Below are 13,213 nucleotides of genomic sequence, written 5' to 3'. Positions count from 1 at the left end.
AGCAAATACAGCCCGACAGGTTTCCTTAGCTATTCATGGCATTGCTAACTAACCCTTCTTGAAAAGGTGTCCTCTATGTATGCGGAGGCATTTTACTGCTATTTCCCAGGATCCATTTTATTTGCTGCTACCAGTTTGCAGCGGGATTGGTGCAGGGATGATCCTTGCTGTCTTAGCACCTCGCTCCTGGCGGGCAGCGCTGCCCTCTGGGCGGCTGTGCAGCCCTGTCCCGAGTGATGCCCCCTCTCCATGCCCAGAGATTTATGTGGGAGTATGAATGGCCGGGCTAGCCCAGTTATGGATTTGTCATCTCCCCGTGCAGGGGAATTGCTGTGGGGCCTGAGGTGTCCAGGCAAGGCCAGCACTGCCGGGGGCTTGTCCTGGCTGTGTGGGGCCACCTGGGTAGCTTCGGGGCTGGGTGTCGTGCTTTATCTGGGTTGAGCTCCTACGGAGAAGGGTGGGACTTGAAACCCAGAACTGTCTTGAGAGATGAAAAGTGGGCCAATTTCTAGGCCAAAACCTGCCCACTGACATTCCCAGGGTGGATTTGGGTACAGAAATACATAAACTTTAGGGGTCCAATCTCCCTCCACTGCTCAGGTACTATCCTCTGATGGATGCAGAGGCAGTCGTCTTCCTGACAGCAACATATGGAAGTTTTCTTATTCCTTACAATGTGTGAAAAATGCCCTTTGCTGAAAGGTACAGAAGTCGTGTAGTGCAGAAGAGTCTGTCCCAGGAATAGTGGCAGTTTCAGGAAACAAGGGGAAGGTTTTCCCCCAAGCCATGCCACCTTCTCCTCCATAGCGAACATTTGCTGTATTTGCATCCACTAAAGGAAGGCTTAACAGAGCTAGGCATTGTTGTGTTGGTTGTGCAGCTGTGACCTTCAGGCAGCTTGTGCATGAGATTGGAGAGATGCCATCTTAATGGGATGCTGCATCTTTGCCCCTTCCTTTAAGTTCTTTTAAGTTCTCAGGTAATGTGGCACCTGAGGGCTGCTGAAAGCCCCTTGTGCCCTGGACAGGATGCAGCATACACCGATGCCCAAAGGCTATCCTGCTTCTTTCTGCAGCATACTCGAGCAATTTGGATTAGCGGGTGCTTATCTGTAGGCAGATGTGGGTAAGTTTAAAAAGTCAAGAGGAATTAAATGCATATTATTCTGGGCTGTGGCTTTTGTAGAAGTTGGGCATAGGAAAAAAAAAGGATTTTCTAAAGGTCAGTAATGCTCTGCTCTCTGCTCATGCCTACTCAGCCTGGCTCTTGCAGGAGAGTGTTTGGGCCTTTGCGTTTCTGGTCACCTTGCAACAGATGCACGCAGTGATTTCTGTTCTTGTTGCCTTTGCTCTGTGCTCTGCTGGCAGCTGCATTTCTGCTAAGCTCAGAGGTGTGAATGCTTCTACCTGCCACCACCTTCTGCTCCTGCCAAGCAGGAAGATGGCATTATGCAGGGGCTGGGGGGGAGCCATGCCATTCGCATCGTGTTTTATTAATTAGAAAGAAATAAAGTTGCAGAGAGATCAGATTTTGAGAAAGACCCTGAGTTCCAAAATGCTCCCAGAGGATAGATCCCTAATTGCTCTCTAATTGCATTAGGGTTTAATTTGTTGTTGTTTTTACTGTAATGTTCCCATTTTTCTCGACAGTTTGTTTTGTTCCATTAACTAGAAATGGCTGGAGATGAATATTCTCAATATTAAAACTTGCCTGTTGTGCAATGCTTGACAGCCTTTGTGCTGGCAGGAGATGCCAACGCTCAGCCTGGTCTGGCTGTCAGACTGTGTGTGGGGTGAATTCACGCATGCAGCGCAGCATTCGCCCCGTGACAGGATTTTGCCCATGTGTGCAAGGTTCAGTCCTAGGAATTTTCGAAAGACTTGGCAGATCTGGTGACACACAGGGTCGAGGGCATGTTGTTCACCAGGGAGCCAGCATCCCGGCGAGCCATCCATCTGACCTGCTGGGGCCACGCGTCCCCCGTTCGTCCCCACGTGGTGTAGCAATGGATGCAGGGCCTGGGTCTGGTTACAAAAATGATGCTGATGCCAGGTCCCACGAGGGATGTGCAGGTGGGTGTGTGGTAGGCGATGAGGGCCCCCACGGCAGAGCGGAGACTCCCACTGGGAGGGATGCAGGGTCCAGCCCTGTCCCCCCGTGGAGTTTGCAGGGTGAGGGGAGGCAGGAGGTCGGCACTGCTGGTGGCGCTGCTGGTGCTGGTGGTGGTCGTTATCTGCCTTCCAGGGTGAGGCAAAATGCTGAGCCGGCTCGCCCTGCGGGGCTGGCAGGCAGCAGCACTTCAAAGGGCTCCTTTGATCCATGCCACTTGTGCAGGGAGGGAGAGCCTGGAAATGCCAGCGGAGAGCTACAGACAGGGCCTTCAGGAACCTGATTTGGAAAGAGGTAGGGAAGAAGAGTATCACTCTCTTTAATTCCAAAGCGTAAATATGTTTATCTTGACTTGTTAAAGGGGAAATGGGGGTAGAAGGTGCGGTTAAGCTTGGACCTGCTTTTTGCCATTATGCGTTTATTGGTGAAACAAATCCTTAAGGCAGGAGAGTGTTAATAAACCTTTCCAGTGTACCAGCTTCTGTACTTGAGGTCCAGGAGGTGCTGCTCGCCTCCCCCTTTGATCTACTTACTTATAGATCACATAGGCACTATTGGTGTGCGCCCCTGACCTGGGCCCTGGCTGCCTGGGAGCTGGGTGCGATGGAGCTGCACGTGTGGCTCGCGAAAAGTGATATCAGTGCTGGGAGGCACAGGGAGCTGCAGTGTGAACTTGAAACTGCTCCTAAATTTGATCCAGCCGCTTAAAACAGTGGGTGGACTCGGTGGCAAAGTGAGACATTGGTATTTAAAGCTGTCTTGAAGGGTACAGCCACAGACACGACACACAGCAGCTAGCTGCTAATATTCAGCAGGCTCCGGTTTCAAAATTACATAAAGAAAATGGGAAAAACTCTGAACGCTGGATCTTCAGCACCCGGAGCAGCTTGTCAGAAACCCTAGGAATGGGATGGAATTGAACACCCACTGCTTTTGAAGCCGTAAATTAATCAGTTAAAGCCCCTGTTGTACAGGATGCTGTGCAAGCTCCTCTATTATTTGAAATATAATAAGCACATATGAGCTGACAGTGTTAGTAAGAGAGGCACAACCTTGCCTGGCCTCTCTGAGCTGGTGTACTGCGTTCAGGCTGGTGTGGGTGCAGCACAACAGGGCTGCCCATTGCTCTGCGCCTTGAAACGTCGGCTTTGTTCCCGGGTGTGTGCATGCATTCGTGCCCTCTTTGCAAGCCAGCAGAAGACTAGAGCAGTTGGTGGATTTTTTCCTTCCGACCATGCAAAAAATGTCAAAATGTTGGTGTAAAATTGTGTAACCCAGTTCATGAGATGGCCGATCTGCTCCCTGGTCTGATTTTACATCACGGGGTGCTGGCGTTTTCCACATACATGCTCGCTGCCCCTATGAATTTTGCAGAGCTCTTGGCTTCAGTGGCAGCACATGCCATTGGCAGCCAGTGCCTGGCTTGACTTAAAATGAAAACTAATTAATCAGTTTTGTATTTTCCACCTTACAATGTCACCGATGAAAGCATCAAGATGATAACTGGATCCAACTGTTCATTTGAAAATAATGAGCAATTATACAAGTTTATCACAATATTAGTTTTTGTCACCAGAGGTGCTTCACGATACTTCTAATTGTAGGAATAATTAATCCATCCGATTTCCAAAGGCTCGGCTGTAGTGCACGGGGCATGGTAGGGGCAAGAGCCACACACAGTCTGGGGGTCTGTTACCTGTTATTTTCTCCTTATAACTGACAGGCGCTCTCACCACCATTTCAGCCCAACGTGCATTTTAGGCTTTCAGGTTCCCAAGCTGAGCGAGTTTCGTTGCTGCTCTGCTGAGGGGTCACGGGGCTGCTTCATGTCACCCGTGGCAGTTTATGCAGGTCATGTTGAACCCCGCTGCATACAGTCTTCCCAGGAATAAGCCACGATTTAAGGAGTGTTTTGTTCTGCAGCCCTGACTGTGCCAGATGAGGCTTTGCTTTGGGAAGCTGGTGTTACATGATGGATGCTTTCCCGTTTCTCAGAAATCTGCTGCTGCCAGGTCTTGACCTCTTAGCTTCTGGTTTGTGTCTTTACTGCAGAATGTCTCTTTAGTCTGCTCTTTTGAAGAAGGCTGCACCTTTTTGGAGGTATTGGACCTGTGTGTGTAATACAAAGGCAGTTGTACCCGTCCATCCCCCAAACCTCATGGATTTTTTGGTTTTGCAGAACATATGAAAAGCCCTTTCAGCCTTACTTTATTTTGCGACAGAAGGGTGATGGCCATGACAGAAGGATAACTTACAAACCCCACCTTGAAAACTGAAGTTCTATGAAGCACATCCACCTGGTTTAATGCCTTTCTATTGTTTCTCAGTACCACAGGGGATGGCTGGTAAATCCTTTAGTAACAGGAGTCCTCAGACTATGCAGAGAGAGGGAGACCTTTCCAACCCCTAGTGTCAGCTCCCTTTCTGGATGGAGCAGGCAATGCCCAGCCTGGAGCCTGCCTGACTCTGGTCATTCTGCAACAGAAGTTTAATTTCTCACTGACAAAAATAGAATAGTTTGCATTTCTGGAGACCCTTTCACATGAGGAACTGGAGTAATACAATGGGCATTGATTAACCATTTCTCATTGCTCATCTGGTGATGAGGGAGAGAATAGTGTTTTTTTTTAAATTATTATTATTTTTTTCTTCCAGAGGGGAAAATGCAGCATGAATTATCTGAGTGGCTTGCTGAAATGCTACCAAATACAAGGCAGGTCTGAAGTCCAGCTTGTTTCTGTTCTCTGTGGATGAGCATGTGAGATGTTCCTGCTTCTTAAAAGAATGCACAAATGCAAACAAAAGATTTTTTTAAGAATCAAAGATAGACAGAGAAAAAGAAAGAGCTGTAGGAGGGATGTAAATGTTTTGTGTTTTACTTGAGATAAAGCTCGTTGCTGTTTGCTGTTGCATGCAAAGTTAATTGACAGATTACATGATAATATGAAGAAGTTTAATGAAATCTGCTGATACCCTTTAGAGGATGTGGAATTTGGAAGTGCAATTAATTTAGGCCAGAAGTTTAGCTGCTTCATGCTAACTAGGGGACCGAGATACACAGCATTTGCATTCCTGGTGTCTGGTTTCTAAATCACTTCATTGATTATGAAAAGTTCTGCTACAGCAAGGGAGCTGTAGCTGAAGGGAATGGAGTCCATCAGTCATTACGAGAGCGGAGGGTTCCAGCCAGCGCTGCTTGGCTACCTTGGGGAGGCTTGGGCTCTTATAAATCCTCTTGCCCGCAGAAGTGGCCTGACCTGTCCCCATGCCCTGCATCAGCCAGCACAATAAAATACACTGACAGCCACATGCTGTCTGGAGTGGCGTTGCACCGCAGAGCCGTCGGTTCCTAGAGCAGAGGGAGGATGCACTCATGCACCCTGGGGTGTGCAAACAGAAGGGCAGCTGCTGACCCTTGCTGTGCTGGGTGGTCGGACGTGGGCTGTCACAGGAGGCTGGGTCCACCTGGGGTCCCTCGGTGCTACAGCTCTGGCTGGCAAATATCAGCTGTCACGGACGGGTGGGGGAACCAGCCCAGGGAGGGGAGAGGAGCTCAGCCCACCCATCGGATGACAGCCAGGAGAACCGGGCGCATCTCTGCTTCTGCTGTCGCTAACTTTGTTAACCTGTGCTGGACAGGGAGTTTTTAGCGCTGTTGGCAAACAAGCGGTGACATAAAACTGATTTGGGGTTGGTGTTGTTGAGACCGAAGCTGTTTTCTGTAAGAGGTGCTTTAGCTTAGTCAGTGAGGCCAACATATGCAGACTTTTATCAAGAAATCCAGTATTAAAATAATCCTCATCAGTGATGGACAGATTTGTTCTCCAAAGGATTCTTCTAAGCTCATTGCCACCTTACATGGCTTTGCCTCTTGGGTTTCTGAGCTGAAGCTGATGGGGACTGACAAGCCCTGATTATGCAAAGTACCAGAGGCTACGAGCTGCAGGCACGGGAATCAGCTTCACTCGCTTCCTACTGTTTTGTACATTATTAGGGAGCGACGGCAAAAAGTAGGTCCTGCTTATCCAAAAATAAAGGTGGCATCCTGATGGCAATCGCTGCAGAACGCCGCACATGGGAGCTGCTCGGGGGCTTCTCCTGCCGGTGTGGCTCCGCGCTGTGGCACGGCCCCGACACCTGGGGCTGGGCAGCCCAAACCTGCGCCCTGGGGCTGGGCAGCCTGGCAGCGCCAGCTGCCCTCCGGGGAGGCGCAGAGCCTATTTATGCATCTTTTCCTGAGAAACCACCATCTCCATGGCAACCACGAGCATCACATGGTAGCCCTGGCTCTGCAGCATGCCATCCCGCCAGGCGCCTCGCTGCGCCCGCACGCTGCCGGCCCCGCGATGCCGGAGGGGCTGCGGTCCCTTGGAGGGCCAGGGCAGTGACTGCGCTGCTGCCTGCAGCACTGCTTGGAGCGGCCAGAAATGCAGCCCTGGGTGGCAGCGGAGGGGGTCAGAAGGGAAAGGAGCCAGGGCTTTGTGCCAGGCTGTGTCAGAGCAGGGTTCGTCCCCAAGGTGGGGCTTGGCCAGGGCTTCCTCAAGGGGAATCTGTGTCTGCAGAGAGGTGCCAGGTCCAGGTGCCTGGTTTCCTGCATCCTGGTGCAAGCGAGTCCTCCCCCTTGCCATCTGGCTGCATCAGCTCCTTCACCCTCAGAGCGCAGCCCTTGCTAGAGCCTGCTTTAGCCCCTTCTTCTGAGAACGTTTCTGGGTTGCCAAGGGCTGAGCTGTGCCACTGGGCTGCTCTGGGGCAAGTGCCAAAGCCTCATCCTTGAAGTGTGCAGGACACAGAATGAATGGCCTGAGACACAAAATGTGATTGCTCTTAGTTCTGTCCCTATAAACTTTAGTAAATCAGGCACAATATATCAATCTCTTTTTTAAATATATTTTTATTCAAGTCAGCACATGTTTGCAATTAAATCCTGCCACACCATGTAGTGTGAATAATCAAAATAATTCATGTGTATAACTGGATACACACCTTTGTAGGGAAGGGATGGTGTCGCTCTCAAAACTGCAGTGTAGCTCCCTTTAAACTTGGCAGCATCCTACCTCCGTCACCCCCTGCGGCAATTCATGGCATGGAGGGCTTGCTCTCTGCTGCATGCGCAGGTCTTTCCTTTGCTCTCTAAGTCTGCGTGCCTGTAGTTTCTTTGTCTCACCCTTTGTTCCCACCTCAGGCAGGCAGTAGGTCAAAAAGGTACTGGCTGGATTTTACTGCTGCTCAGGAGCTTGCATCTCTGCTGTTCGCTCCCACAGGTGCTGAGCGTTGCCTTTGCTGCTTTTCTGCCTGGAAGGCATCGCCCACAACTTGTGGCTTCCCCGGCCAGAGGGCACGGCCTGGCAGCTCCCAGGCTGCTTTCAAAGATGTCTTCACCATCTGCTGAGAGGACGTTGCTGCTGTCGTTCAGCTGCCCCTTTCTTTGTCCTGGCAGACGTCGAGGTGGGTCCCAGCAAGGAGCTGCTTGTGCTGGGGGAAGTCGTGCAGAGCTGGGTGTGTGGGGTGCTCAGGCTGGGACTCCTGTCTGCACCGAGACTCCGTCTCCTCCATGTCACTCTCCTCAGCCTTTCCTCTCTGTTTTGACACATGCAGCAGACACGTGCAGGATTTCTCCTGCTCCCCAGCTCATGCCACACACAATCTTGTTCTGATTTTCAAAGCTCCAATAAAGCGTGTCAAAATGCATCAAAGGCTGAATGCAGAAGTGAAGCAAATTGACTCTGGAGAGGATTTCATGGGAGGGGAGTAAGGAGATGGTGGATGAACCCCGAGCCGAGAAAGAACTGCAGGGAAGGTGAAGCGTGGCAGAGATGTGGGCAGATGTGCAGCACAGCTTGAGGGACTCAGAGCGTCTTTGGTTTGGCAGGAGAACAGGGCAAGCTGAAAGAGGAGTGTACGTCCTCTAGGATGTGGCTCATACTGGGCTGCTGTTGGATAGGGACATGCTGCTGTCACTGCCAGGATGTGTGGTTTTCTAGGTGCCCACACCCCACTTCTGCTGGGGCTGCAGAGCAGCACAGGCTGGTTCAGGTGCTCGTACAGGCAGAGCCTGCGGATTCCCCCAGCACTCAGCCTGTGGCCACGAAATCAAGCATCTTGCCCCAGGCTCAGGGTGGGCTGCAGGTCCCATGCTGGCAGTGGGATGGGAAATCCCATCCTGCCTGCTGCTCTTTGCTGGGGCAAGACAGTAGCAGAGGCTGCGGCGAGCTGCCTGCTCCCCCTGCCCGCCCCCTCGGTGGCCACCGGTGCTCTCTGCGCTGGAGCTGCTGTGGTCTCCAGTGCCCAGAGCACCCCTGTCTTGGGGTGATAAGAGCCTAAGGAGAATTGAACTCATGGAATGGGCTCAACCATCCATTGTGCTGATAGTGCTGTGAAATAAGGCACTTCAAAAGGCCGTATTTTGCATTTCTTCAGATGCCTTGTAAGCGCAGTGACACAGTTGCTGAAAGCACATTAATTATTAGCAAAGACTTTTTTTAATTCCAAGACAAATTAAACAACTGAAGATAACAGGAAGTGTTACACGAGATGTTAATCCATGGGAGAGTGACAGTAGCAAAAGCCACAAATCATAACATGAAAATCAGGGCATTTAACTTTTAGCTTCTTTGCATTTGGCATTCATGCACATGCTCAATTGTCACTTCTCTCGTTCTTCAATACAGAGGTTTCGGAAGCTGTTAATTCTGGGAAAGGTGGTTAAAGCCCTTGAGAGTAAATTGGATAAAGGACCATAATTTTTTTTCCCCTCTTGACTGCAAGAAACCAAGCTGCTGAATTCAGTGCTTTATTGTATAGCATTCCTTGTCCTTGGTTGCACATATGAAAAATAAGCCTGTGCAGAAACTCGGTGTGCATCACACCAAGCAGGTGATCAAACAGCACCTTGGTGGCTGGGCTCAGACCAAGGCATTCCCTCACATCCCAGCACAGGATGGTTGTGCCCCACGTCACCGGTGGGCACAGCGCAAAATGCGCCGCTGCGTGCTGAACACGACGGGTGGACCAAACCCATGGGACTGACGCGCTCCCAAGTCACTAATATGTGCTGGCTAAATGATGATGCAAAAGCAGACCCTTAGGTCTGTGGGGTCGCATTGCAGTGAAGGAGAGGCAGGATGCATGGGGCTGGCAGGTCTGCGGTCGCAGCAGCTGAGGGAGCAACCTCTTTGATGTTTGCCTGTAACTTCTATATGTATACCTGAGGCGTGTGTTGTAAAGTTTAGGCAGCAGTTACCCAGGGATTTGGCTCTGATCTCAGATTTAGCTCCTTTATTTGCTGTCTCCATTTAACATGTCCCCCTCTGAGCCGTTGCTCTAAGTGCCGTGGGAGCTGCCGGTGCGGGCACTTGAAGGCAGAGCATTTGGAAAAGCTGTAAGCCGTCTGCTTTTGACAACAGACTGGTTAGGCTGAGGATGGTGCTGCATTTTCAAACTCCCTGCCCTGAAGTGACGTGAAGTCGTCTGCAGCTTTTTGGGTTTATCATGTTTTTCTGCTTATTGTTGTCGAAATATGGAAATAATTGACAGTAAAAATTACCAAGGGTAGTCTGTGAAGGGATATAAAAGGCAAAACTTGGTATCAGAAAAAACATCTTATTCATGTTTAAGAGCTGGAATATGGGCCAGTTACTCTGGAACGTTTGCTACCATTTGTGAAATTGCTGTTATTAAAAGAGCTCTTTTTTTTCCTACTCTAATGAGCTCATTGCTCAAAAAGGGGGTGAAACATTTGATAACAGGGGGTGTGCAATAATAAAAATAGAAGCAGCTTTCTGGGGGAAGATTGCCTGGGAGGAGATCACAAAAGTATTTATCAGAAACACGAGGGAAGTATTTGCTAGCAGTGACTGCAGATTGTGCTTCGGCTCCTGTGCTGCAAGGGACAAGCCCTGAGAGCTGCCACAGCAGCAAGGGACGGCCGCAGCTCGCGGCTTCCAGCTGGCTCTCTGGGCCTGGGCGGCAGCGGTCTCACTGTCCCAGCTAGGTCTGGATTGCAGAAGCTTTTATTGCAGGTTCACTTCCATCATTCTCCTTTGTGACAGGCACACATTCAGCACGTCTGTGTCTGGTGCAACGCTCGTCCTTAAGGAAGGAATTCGGCTTTGAGTATGTCTCTGATGTCAATATGTGGATTGCTCTCCTCTAAAATTTAGTGCAACTTAGTTAGCATCTTTCTAGCTGTTGCCAGAAACTGGAGTCCGCCCCATCAAATTGATTTTCATTAAGCTGTTGTAGTCACTGAAACTGCTGAGAAGAATCGTCACCATATGGCACAAGGTATTCAAAATGAAGTCTCTTATGACAGTTTGCCACTTCTGGAGGCGCTGAGCTGACATGTGCAGAGGTTACTGATCAGAAGCGGGGAGGAGGGACTCCAACACTCAAGTGCCAATGCAAGAGGAAATAATAAATCATCATAAACCCACTGCAAGAAGAGGAGGCGAGGTGGGCGAGGTGATCGGTGTTTGTGGTGGGGGCACCGCTGCTCCTGTCTCTACCAGGGGAAGATGCAAAGAGTTTTGGATACTTAGACCTTGGTTGTGCAGTCCAAGTGCTTCCACTCGGCTGAGTTGTTGAGTCCGGCTGGTGGGGGTGCGAATCGCACGTTAATTCCTCAGCTCTCAGCAAGAAAAACCTTTGAGAGCGAGCAGGGAACACATCCCTCCTTGCTCAGCGTCTGCGCTTCTCCTCAAGCATCTTGGAGGCGTGCGGTGCTTTGCAGCCCCAGACGGGCTGGAGGTTGCTGGTGCAGAAAAGCCTTGATTCCACTCTGCCTTCTGACAGACAGGTTATGTAGTGAAGATCAGCCAGACTAGTCAATTCTGGGAACTGTTAGGCACTTGTCGGCAGCAAGAGTTAAAATGGAATTAAGTGATTAGAAATACTTAAATATTAATTGCTTATGAGCTCCCTTTATGACACTTGCAGGTGGAAGAAGTTATTGAATCACTGCTGGCATTGACCCACAAAACAATAAAGCAGAGTGTATATGAGACAAGGCAAGAGGAGGGGAAGGAAAGGAGCTTTTCTCGAGCTTGAGAAAGCACTGTTTTTAGGTCAGGTAGTGACACAACAAAGCTGTTTTCTTTTTCCCAAGGCTTCATGTCTGGAATCTGCCTTTTGCTGCAGCCGGGAGCCCTTGCAGTTATGCACAGATGCCATCAGCAGGCCACCTGTGGTTACCTTGCTGCGGTTATGGCATCTCTGTAGGAATCCCTTTGTAGGAAGCAGACAGGTCCCTCTTGGCTCTTGCACTGTTGCAGGCTCTACACAGGCTCCCAGGGAATACCAGCCCTGGGCCCCACAACGGGTGGGGGACCTTGGTTTACATGGCATGGAGAGGTGCGTCTTCATCCATCTGCTTCACTGCATATTACCTTGATGCCCTTTTGAGGTCCTGCTATAGCATGTTATCCTAGAAGGGAAAATATAACAGTACAGAAAAAAATATTAAAAAAAGAAAAAAAAAAAGGCAAAGAATCCAGCTAGCAGCCATCAAACATAAAAGCTTTATTCTGAGCTAGCAGCTTGCACCAGCCAAATTTAATGTCAGTCCTCAGAAAGGCACTCTGGGCAGTAAAGCTGTGTGAGAGCTCTCTAGCAGCGGAGAGGCAATTAAGAGGCATAGTGAGAAAGGAAGGGGATTTTTGCATTTCTATTATATTTATTTGGGACAGGTCAAAGTCTGTTTGGTACTTGAGTTTAAACTTGTTCTCAGGCTGTCTGCGTTTTTGTGTTAGCTTTGCAAGGGTGATTTGTACACATGGGTGCTGGCAGTGGAATGCTTGTGTGAATGCTTGGGTGTAGACCTGGGATCTGTTATCAGATCGTGCAGGGCTAAGCTAATACTGAGCAGCTTTTGATTTAATCTGGTTTTTGCAATGAGAGTTTATACTGTGAGCATTGTGAACTGCATGCAGATGAAAATGATATTACATGCTTCTATCTTGGATGCTGGATTAAGATTTAATGAGATTCTTTGGTTTGTTTTGTGTCAATCTGTTGTATTTTAGAGTTTTTTTTTTATTTTTTTTATTTTGCCTTTGATACAATTTTGCAACACTTCTTGTACTCCTAAAAGGATCTTTTGGTGTCTTTGAAAGTTTCTCAGTACAGCAGTTCTCTAGACAGAGTAAATGAAGATTAAACCCAGGCAGAGAACAAGGGAAAACAAGCAAGTGATTTGCAGAATCAGAGCATGAGGGCACCAGCAGAAGAGCTCTGTGGTTTGTATCTTTTTTCTGGTAGATCACGAACATCAAAGTGAACCTTTTTCATGGGGCTGGGGGTGAGAGCCAGGCTGAGACCCTCTGGTGTCTGCTCAGCTGCTTGTTTTTATAAAACACCCATAACACATACCTTAATGCTCCTGAGACTGCAGTGCGTGCGGGTCGTGGTGCAGCCACCCGCAGCGGGGTTGGCAGCAGTCGAGCCCACGGAGCTTCCTTTCCCCGTCCCGACCCCGCACAGCGGGACCCAGCGGCCCCAGAGCTCTGGTGCATCCCCAAACCCTGCGGCTCTTCTGCTGGTGAGGCATCATAACCTGATTATTTCCATGATGCTTTTCTTCCCAATCAGTGGAATAAACACTATAAAAACTGAATTATCAGTCTTCATTGTGCCTGGGTTTGTTATGATTGTGAATTAATAGAGATTTTATCTTGGCATTAGTTAGAAAGCACTACCCTCTGTTTCACTCTTCAGTTGCACCGTTTTTATCTTTTGTTTTGTTTTAAATATCCTATATAGGAAGCTACATCTGGTGGTTTTTGCTTTGCCTCGGTTCAGTCTTTCATAAGCCTCAACCTTCCTGATATGCACTGTGGTTATCAGTTCAGAGTTTGATACCTGCAATTGCTTGCATGACGAGGAAGTAGGTGTGAACAGAGAACTCAAGTATTCCTATGAATCAGATCACTCACCGAGCTCTTTTTGTAAGTGCAAGCGTCCTCACTGGAAATTGTGGGGAATGCACAAATATTTAAACAGCTGCTTGAGAACAGCACAGCCCGCTAAATCACCTAAGCAATTTCCTTCTGTGTCTAAATTGAGAAATGCAGCAGTGTCTAAATTGAGAAATGCAGCAGAGCACCCTTCC

At 49.2% G+C, this 13,213-nt stretch overlaps 1 protein-coding gene across 3 annotated transcripts in view; it reads left to right on the top strand.

Moving 5' to 3' along the window:
• Positions 1 to 13,213, top strand: part of ZMAT4 (zinc finger matrin-type 4) — an 87,810-nt gene that overhangs the window by 33,019 nt on the left and 41,578 nt on the right. The window lies entirely within an intron of this gene.

This window comes from Cygnus olor, chromosome 27 (genome assembly GCF_009769625.2).
Source record: "Cygnus olor isolate bCygOlo1 chromosome 27, bCygOlo1.pri.v2, whole genome shotgun sequence".
In the NCBI taxonomy this organism is placed as follows: Eukaryota; Metazoa; Chordata; class Aves; order Anseriformes; family Anatidae; genus Cygnus; species Cygnus olor.
The sequence above is the reverse complement of the archived record's forward strand: the minus strand, read 5'-3'. Positions and strand labels throughout refer to the sequence as shown.